The following is an 8,527-nucleotide window of genomic DNA, read 5'->3' on the forward strand; positions in this document are numbered from 1 at the left end:
TTTTTTTTTTTTTTTTTTTTTTTTTTTTTTTGTTTTTTTGGATGCCCTCGTTTCTGAATCAATGAAAACTTGATGTTTTTTTCATAAAGAAAAAATTAATCAAATCATTATATCTTTTGTGCAGGGAGTTAATCCATGTGATAAGAGGCGAAGTATTGGGGGATGTCGGTCTCTTTTCCCTGCTATTGATTTTTCAATGGCAAGTTGCATTTGTTTTGTCCATGTTGCTGGATTATGTTGCTTTTCACTGTGACTATTTTTCATCTCTATTTTTAGAATTCAACTAATTTTTATTAAAGAAAACATTGCTTTACTTTTTCTAGATTGAACACGATGAAGACATCCTGTGGAATTCAGACATCAGAGAAACCAACGATGAAGTTGCAGATAGGGGACTTAAATTTCTTAAATGGTAAATGTCTACTTCACTTATCTCTATGTTCTTTTTGTTTCTAGTTTTCGTTGCCCATCAGATATCCGTGTCGTTAGCTCTGTTTGCAAATTATTCTCTTGGAGACAAAGATACTCGGGAATTAGGATAACCAATTAGGCCACTTGTTTTTGTTATGTGATTTTGTGCAATTCTTTTGGAACTATTCTCAACATGTTTGGGTCGTCCATTGCTCTCCCACAATGATCCGACCTGTTTTCTATCTCATGGTTGAGGGCCATTCTTTTAAAAGGGAGAATAGGCTTCTTTGGATGAACTACATAAAGCTTGTTTCTTAAGTGAATATAAAAAAAAAAAGCTTCTTTGGATGAACTCGATAAGGCTTTTATAGCTTCAAAGATTACACTTTTCTTAAGTGTTAAAGTATTGATATAATTTAACTTTCCGTGATCTATTAGCTTAAATTTTTAGGTTTTAGGTTTAATAGTAATTTAACATGGTATCAAAATAGTAGGATGGTTGTGTTGAACCCTATGACATTTTTCCAAAATATTGATTCCCATTTATTGGTCTTTACAAATTTTTAAGCCCACAAATAAGGGGAGCGTTAAAGCACTATAAATTTTACTCCAACAAAGCTCTTGATTCAATGGTGATTTAACATCAAGTAATGTTGACAGTGCAGATGTTGGTGATATTTCCCCATTCCAGTCAGTTTTGTGTACTTTTTCTTTGAATAAAATAAAAGATAGAAACATAATAACTGAATACGACTTCTTTATCGACTCTCTTGTTTTCCTTTTCTATTTTAGTGGTATGAATATTTCTTCAAATGCACACAATAATGTTGATTATAGGTCAGATAGACATGTTCTATTAGTCAAGAATATCACAATATCCTTTTTTTTTTTTTTCATTCTTCAAATTATGGTTTAAAAGTTCAATTTTATAGAAAGTGCACATTTCTGATGCACATTTCTATCCGTAAATAATGAGAAATAGAAATAGAATTGGGAAGATTATATTATTATTGATATTGATATCCTTTGAATAGGATAGAAGAAGTACAAATCAGGAAAATATAAAATAACTAAATACTGAGAATAAAATAAAATATACTCTAAATCAAATCATAAATAGAAGAATATTAATATTAAGATAAATATTTGAGATATGGAGTAGATTGATTCGTTACATTTCCTTAATGATGAGACTTCTGGTCGATGGTCTGTATGAACTTTGTGTTTCTAGCTTGAATCAATAAATTCGATATTCCTCCTGGCAGATATTAGGGATGTAACAGAGTAAAAATTTTGTTAGTTCCTTTGTCTGGGCACGGGGTATATCTTATCCCATTTGCTGGTTACTATATGAGTTTCCTGTTCTGTCCAGCGGGAAGCCATGAGAATTGGAATGACCATAACAGGTTCTCTTCTGCGGTCAAGAGGTTGACCATGTCATCGTAATCTTCAAATTTTGGATTCCTTTGTCATAAATAAACTAGTGCAATATCGTTTTCCAGTAGGGAAATTATTTGGATGTTAATGCTTTCCATTTTCCAACGTTGATGTGGCGCTTGTTGCAGCTTCCTATAGGTTCTTGCTGCTTGAATTTATTGTTGTTGTATATCATAATATGATAGCGTCTTCATTTCTTTATCCTTTTGTTTTCTACTCCCACCACCAGGCTTTGGACCCGGAAGGAGAAGGAGATTGCAATTGTCAGCCACTGTGGATTCTTATTTCATGTGTTGAGTGTGTTTGGGAACGACTGTCATCGTTCTATAGAGGATGAAATCTGCAAACAGTAAGCATTACTCTGATTAGGTCCAACATTGTTTATTGATGTTAAATGGGGATTTTAGAGGTGTATATTGGCACACCATAACGATAGGATTCGTGTTGGTGCTGTTTAACTTGTACTACATTTGATATTAACGATCGAAATTCGATTTTGTTGTTCTCATTTGAAGCAGACTCACTTTTTTATGCAGGTTTGCCAACTGTGAGCTTCGTTCGTTTGTTCTTGTTGATTGGAGGTAAGGGTAAGCACATTCCTCAAATACGTCTTTCCCTGGTTCAGGTATTCATGCGTCTAGACTCCATCAATTTGGTACATCATTTGCAGCATGATCGGGTCAGAATCCTCACCGACGACAACAACGACGAGGAGGAGGACGACGACTACGACTACGACGGCCAATTGCCCAAGACGATTACCTACGAAAGGAATCGATCTTCCCAGTGATGTTGCAGCGGAAAAGCAGCATCCAGGAAGGGAGTTACAAATGAAGATGTGGGTGGAAGAAGATACTACATGGCACCATATTGAGAAACAAAGATTTCTAATTATTTTCTTCGTTTCCTCGCTGGGTGCTTTGATACTCCGACAGTGTTTCTCATGATTCAATATTGTTTTCATGAATTTTCTACCCAAATTCATTTTGGGAGAAATATTTTATCTACAGGGCTTGTTGTTAAGGCCTCCTCTTTCTGCAACTCAACTGGATTTGGAGGTGGAGGCAAAATGTTTGTCTGTATCTCATCCATCAGCTGCTTTGCAGCCAACTTTTAACACCAATTTGATATGACAATGTGATGATCGCTCTCTCTTCACTATCATTTCTGTCTTCCAATCCCCCTGCTCTGTGGCCCCCATTCATTTATCCTTTACCCATGCATTTAAAACTATTAACACATGAGCTCGTAAAATTAAATTTATTAGATCGATAAGTTTCAGAATTTATAGTAATTTAGAGGCTGAACTTGTAGTCCTACCACGGAGCCCAAAGCCTAAGTAGTCAATTAAATGTTCTTCCTCCGATGTTGAGTATTGTCTAGTTCATTGAAACTTGAATTTTCATCGGGACAATTTTGCTTGGTCTTTTATTTACGGGATGCATATTCAATTTTTTTGTTTTCATAATATATATAGTGTCGTTCTGCATGACCTCGACCAAACGATGCCTTGTTGAAAATTATTGAAAGGAGTAAACAGAGCAAAGGAAGATCGTAACCCAATTTGAGTTTAATGAATGTATAAGTAAAGAATATTCGTTTTAATCATAAGTAAATAACATTATTTCTATTAATATTAGACCCAGATCAAAAGCAAAATCAAAATCAAAATCAAACCGAGATATTTGTTTGGGCGGGCCAGTTGGGCAATTTATTGAGAAGCCCAGAAATATGAAGATCCCATTTACAATCTTCTCCTATGTTCGAATATTCGCATATGAAGACGCTTGAGAGAGAAGACGAAAATGGATTCCAAAAAATCAATCGGAGGGACGTCAGCTACTGGACCACTACCGACAACTGCTCCGGCAAGTTTGGTTAATGGGATTGGCTCGTAGCGCCCAGTGTAACGTAAACCAATGGTTCAATATCCTCCTCTTCACATGGAACGATCAGAGCTGCAGTAGCAGCAACCAATGCCATGGCGCCCGTTCGCCAAATTCCAAAGCTCTCAGAAATTTATGCGAATTCCAATGCCAATTTTAGAACCTCTCTCGTTTCGGTTCCATTGGGACGGCTCAATCCACGCGCTCCTGTTGGCGCGCGGCCTTTAACAACTCTGTTTCGGTTGCCTCTGTAATGGCGACGAATATTATTATATATCCTCATTGTTTATTCTGTTTCTCGCTTTTTAGAAACGTGTCAAATCAATTTGCTTCTGCAACACGACTCTTTTCGCCTCCTCCTCCTCCTCCTCCTCCTCTGAGAGCCGCCTCGTCGCGACCTTCTTCCTCTGTTGTTTGTTCTTTTTCCCGCTTTTCAGGTAGATCAATCAATCCACGCTTTCTGCCTGAAGTTTCTTCATCAATAATTTCGGGTTGCTGATCCGATGTACTATTTTTTTACATGTTGTGATTTGGTTTATCGAGACTAAAATGTGTTTGATAGTTCTGGAAATGGATGGTTGCCGATTATTTTGGGATTCTGTGTATTAAGCAATTAGTTATCGTTCTGGGTTATTATGAACAGTAATTTTCTTTGCTTAATTGGATCGTCTTATTAGCTTCTGCAAGTGCTTTTCGTTTTCGATCGTGGAAAATCCTTGTTTTCACTTGTTTACTTGCAATTATTCTGATCTACAGAAATGGACGCTTCAGGGGGGATAAGTTTGTATCCATCTCACCGTACTAAAACTATTCATCTGGTTTGTAACGAAATACTCTCTTTGGCTCTCTTCTTTCGATGTCCATTTAAGTTCAATGGTTATGATCATTGTTATTTATTAGTTTGAATCTATTGTTTCTATTCACCAAGCATTTGAACCTTATTATAATTAAATTTGCAGGTGAGGCATGCCCAGGGATTTCATAATGTGGCAGGAGAGAAGGACGCGAACGAATATCTATCTTTTGATTACTTTGATGCTCAACTTACATCTCTTGGATGGAAACAGGTAAGCCCTTATTGATCTATACTATTTTTTTTTCCAGAATCTCTAATAACTACTCCAACTTCGAATGTGAACCTACGTTTGAGAATTGAACCTTTACACGTAGGGAATTTCAGTTATGAATTTGAGTGTGGTGATGAAATTTTACTCTGTTATCATATGACTGATTCAACATTCTAAAAGTTACAAATGGCTAATTTCATTGTTTATAATCTTGAGCAAACATGAAACTGGAATTTGTTTTCTGAAGTCCAATGAACTGATAGATAATGTGTTTATTTTTTACTGGGAATTGAAACAGGTTGCCAATCTGCGGAAACATGTACAATCATGTGGACTTGATAAGAGAATTGAGTTAGTCATTGTGTCCCCCTTGTTCAGGTATCTCATCTTAGAAACGGATATTATTTTTAAGAAACAGGTTTAGTTATAAGTGGCGGGGTGGACGAACCTTTCTTACATGTAAACATTTTGAACTAATGATTGAGATTTCTGGAGTTCGAGTTTCTTCATGGGAACCATCTCACTGAAAAATGATGCGGAACTGGAACTGAATCGTATCCAAAATATATGAGCAAAGGCATAACAAGCCTTTGCCAACCTTAAATGATGCAAATTGGGGTTGGTACCATGCCTAGCCCATTTATGAGTTTGTTGGATATCATTATGCCCAAAGATTGTTTTCCCCTTAGTTCTTGTTTTGAACCTCAGATAATTTACTCAGGTCTTGTCCATTGTAGTTCAGCTATAAGGCAAGTTCAGTTTCTTTTTAAAGTTTTTTGAATATTTGTTTAAATATGTAGGACGGATTTTTGAACGATTTTGTGGAATTTGACCGATTGTGTTTCAATATTTTTCCCCTCTTAAATTCCAAGTTGTCAAATAGCATGAATCTTTTTGTACCCAAATGCTAGAATTTCATGCTTTGCCCCCTACTAATCAAACATCTGTTATTGTTGCATGTAGGACTATCCAAACCGCGGTTGGAGCATTTGGTGGTGAAGGCTACTCGGATGGTATAAATGTTCCTCCGTTAATGGTATCAAATGCAGGAGATTGCAACCGCCCTGCAATTTCAAGTTTGAATTGCCCGCCATTTTTGGCAGTAGAGCTTTGTCGGGAACATTTGGTATATTCTATAAATTCAAGTCCGACTTCTCAATAAAGTTTTCTTTATCTTCATTATGAATGATAGTTTGCAGACTTCTTTGCTGTAATGAAACATGGATTTGTATTTTGAATGTTCACGAGTTCTATGGTGTTTCCTTTCTAATGCAAATGTCAAATGTTCGGTGGGTAAGTAACCTGTTGCTTTCATATTGAGTGTAACTTCTTGGATTTTATGCATGTCTTTAACTCTATAAATTCTTCCATATGGGCAACAATTAGAGAAAAGGACGTTAGCTAAAGAATGAACTTCAAGAATTCTCTCGAATTATTTTTCTCTACATGCAAATATCAAATTTTAGTTTTATCTCATTTGTTGGGCTGATTTTTATGAATGCCTTTTATATTCTTTTGTTTACCAATGAAAGAATGATGTTTTTTCATAATAAAATAAAATAAATATAACAAATCATTGTATTCATTGGTACAGGGTGTTCACCCATGTGACAAGAGGCGAAGCATTAAAGAGTATCGGTCTCTTTTCCCTGCGATTGATTTTTCAATGGCAAGTTGCATTGTTTTGGCCATATTGCTGGATTATGTTGCTTTTCTCTGTGACTTCTTTTCATCTCTATTTTTAGAATCTAACTGATTTTTATTAAAGAAAACATTGATACTTTTTCTAGATTGAACATGATGAAGATAAACTGTGGAGCCCAGACACTAGAGAGACCAACGATGAAGTGGCAGATAGGGGATTGAAGTTTCTTAAATGGTAAATGTCTACTTCATTTATCTCCATGTTCTTTTGGTTCTTTATTTTCTCTTCTATCAAATGTCTGTGCGATAGCTCTTTGAAAATTTATCTCTTGAAGACGAGGATACTTTGAAACTAAGATACCAATTATTGAAAAAATAAAGTTGCCTGGTTTCTCGACCTGATATCGTGCACTTCGCATTCATGATATCTACATTCAACTGTGTCCCGGAGACACGGTTGAAGCACGACCAGTGTGCTTCTTTCACGACATGCTCCGGTCCCGGGTGTCTTCCAGCGGTCTTCTAGCGTTAGAAGAAGTCGTGTCCATCTCTGCAGTGTCCTCCCATGTTTTTTTTTTAATTTTATTTTCAATATAAGACCAAGTGAAGGAAAGTAGAAGACATGATAACTTAAAACAACTTTTCGTCTCTATTTGTTCTTTTCAGTTTCAGTGTAATGAATATTTCTTGAAGTACGTTATGTGGCGCTTGATACGGCTTCCTGTAGTTCTTTTTGCTGCTTGAATTTAGTGTTATTGTATATCATATTGCATGCAATATCTGTGAGAAAAGTGATTATTCGTTGGGGTAATTTAGCATTGATATCTCCATTTCTGTATCTTTTGGTTTTCTTCTCCTACCAGGCTCTGGACCCGGAAGGAGAAGGAGATTGCAGTTGTCAGCCACAGTGGATTCTTATTTCATTCATTGAGTGCATTTGGAAATGACTGCCGTCCACTTGTAAAGGACGAAATCTGCAAACAGTAAGCATTACTCTGATTCGTATAAATGGAGATTTTAGAGGAGTATTGCCCATACCATCATAGTGATAGGATTCGTATTGTTTTTTTCTACTGAATCTGATACTAACGCTTGAAATTTCATCTTTTTGTTGTTCTCATCGAATACTTTTCACCTTTTTATGCAGTTTTGCCAACTGTGAGCTTCGTTCCTTTGTTCTTGTTGATAGGAGGTAAGCACATTCCTCAATACAAAATTTTAACAGAATTAACCGTACTTTTACCTATAAAATTATTCGGTGTTTAATCGAACTTTAAATCTTCAATTTTGTAGTTAATTGATATGTTCAATAGTATCGGTTAGACACAGTCATTTTTAATATCTAATATAACATTTGATTTTCTAACGTTTTCTTAATGTGCGAGAGCCCTATTATATATAAAATTGGAATACGACACATATCGGAATTTATGGATTCTGTAGTAGAGGGGTTGAATTCTTTGGTGGGTTGACTCCATTTTTTTTGTTCATCATTTGCAGCATGATTGGGTCAGAATCCTCGACGACGACCAATTTCCCCGGTGGCTTACCGAAAGGGCTCGATCTTCCCAGTGATGTTGCAGCTGAAATGCAAGCGGAGAAGAAGGGAGTTCCCAATGAAGATGTGGCTTGAAAATATAGTACTTGGCATCATTTTGAGAAGAAACAAAGACTACAAATCTCTTACCCTCTTCATTTAGGACAATTATTATCTACAGGGATTGTCAAAGAAAAGGCCTCTTTCTGCACTGGATTCAGAGGTACTTATTTTTATCCGTATCTCATCCATCATTCTGTTACGCACAATAGTTAAGTTTCTCGAATAAATTATGAGTCCATTAGACATAATTAAACTTGTACTCATAATTACCCTAATGATTCTGACAGGAAAGTGGAGTCTGGCTGGTATATATATTTAAATGAATTTATAGTCTTTAGACGCATTAATGTCTCTTTATTAATTATTACCTTCGCTCATTTCTGCCTTCTTCTTTTTTCAATAAACTAACCCATTTAATACTTCCATATTTAAATATTTTAATATCTAAATATATTCTTTTTTTTTTTTTGGGGGGGGGGGGG

At 35.8% G+C, this 8,527-nt stretch overlaps 2 pseudogenes; both read left to right on the plus strand.

Moving 5' to 3' along the window:
- Nucleotides 1-3,009, plus strand: part of LOC111476398 — a 5,931-nt pseudogene extending 2,922 nt beyond the window's left edge.
- Nucleotides 3,010-3,586: 577 nt separating this feature from the next.
- Nucleotides 3,587-8,527, plus strand: part of LOC111476396 — a 10,516-nt pseudogene continuing 5,575 nt past the window's right edge.

This window comes from Cucurbita maxima, unplaced genomic scaffold (assembly GCF_002738345.1).
Source record: "Cucurbita maxima cultivar Rimu unplaced genomic scaffold, Cmax_1.0 Cma_Scf00003, whole genome shotgun sequence".
Taxonomy (NCBI): Eukaryota; Viridiplantae; Streptophyta; class Magnoliopsida; order Cucurbitales; family Cucurbitaceae; genus Cucurbita; species Cucurbita maxima.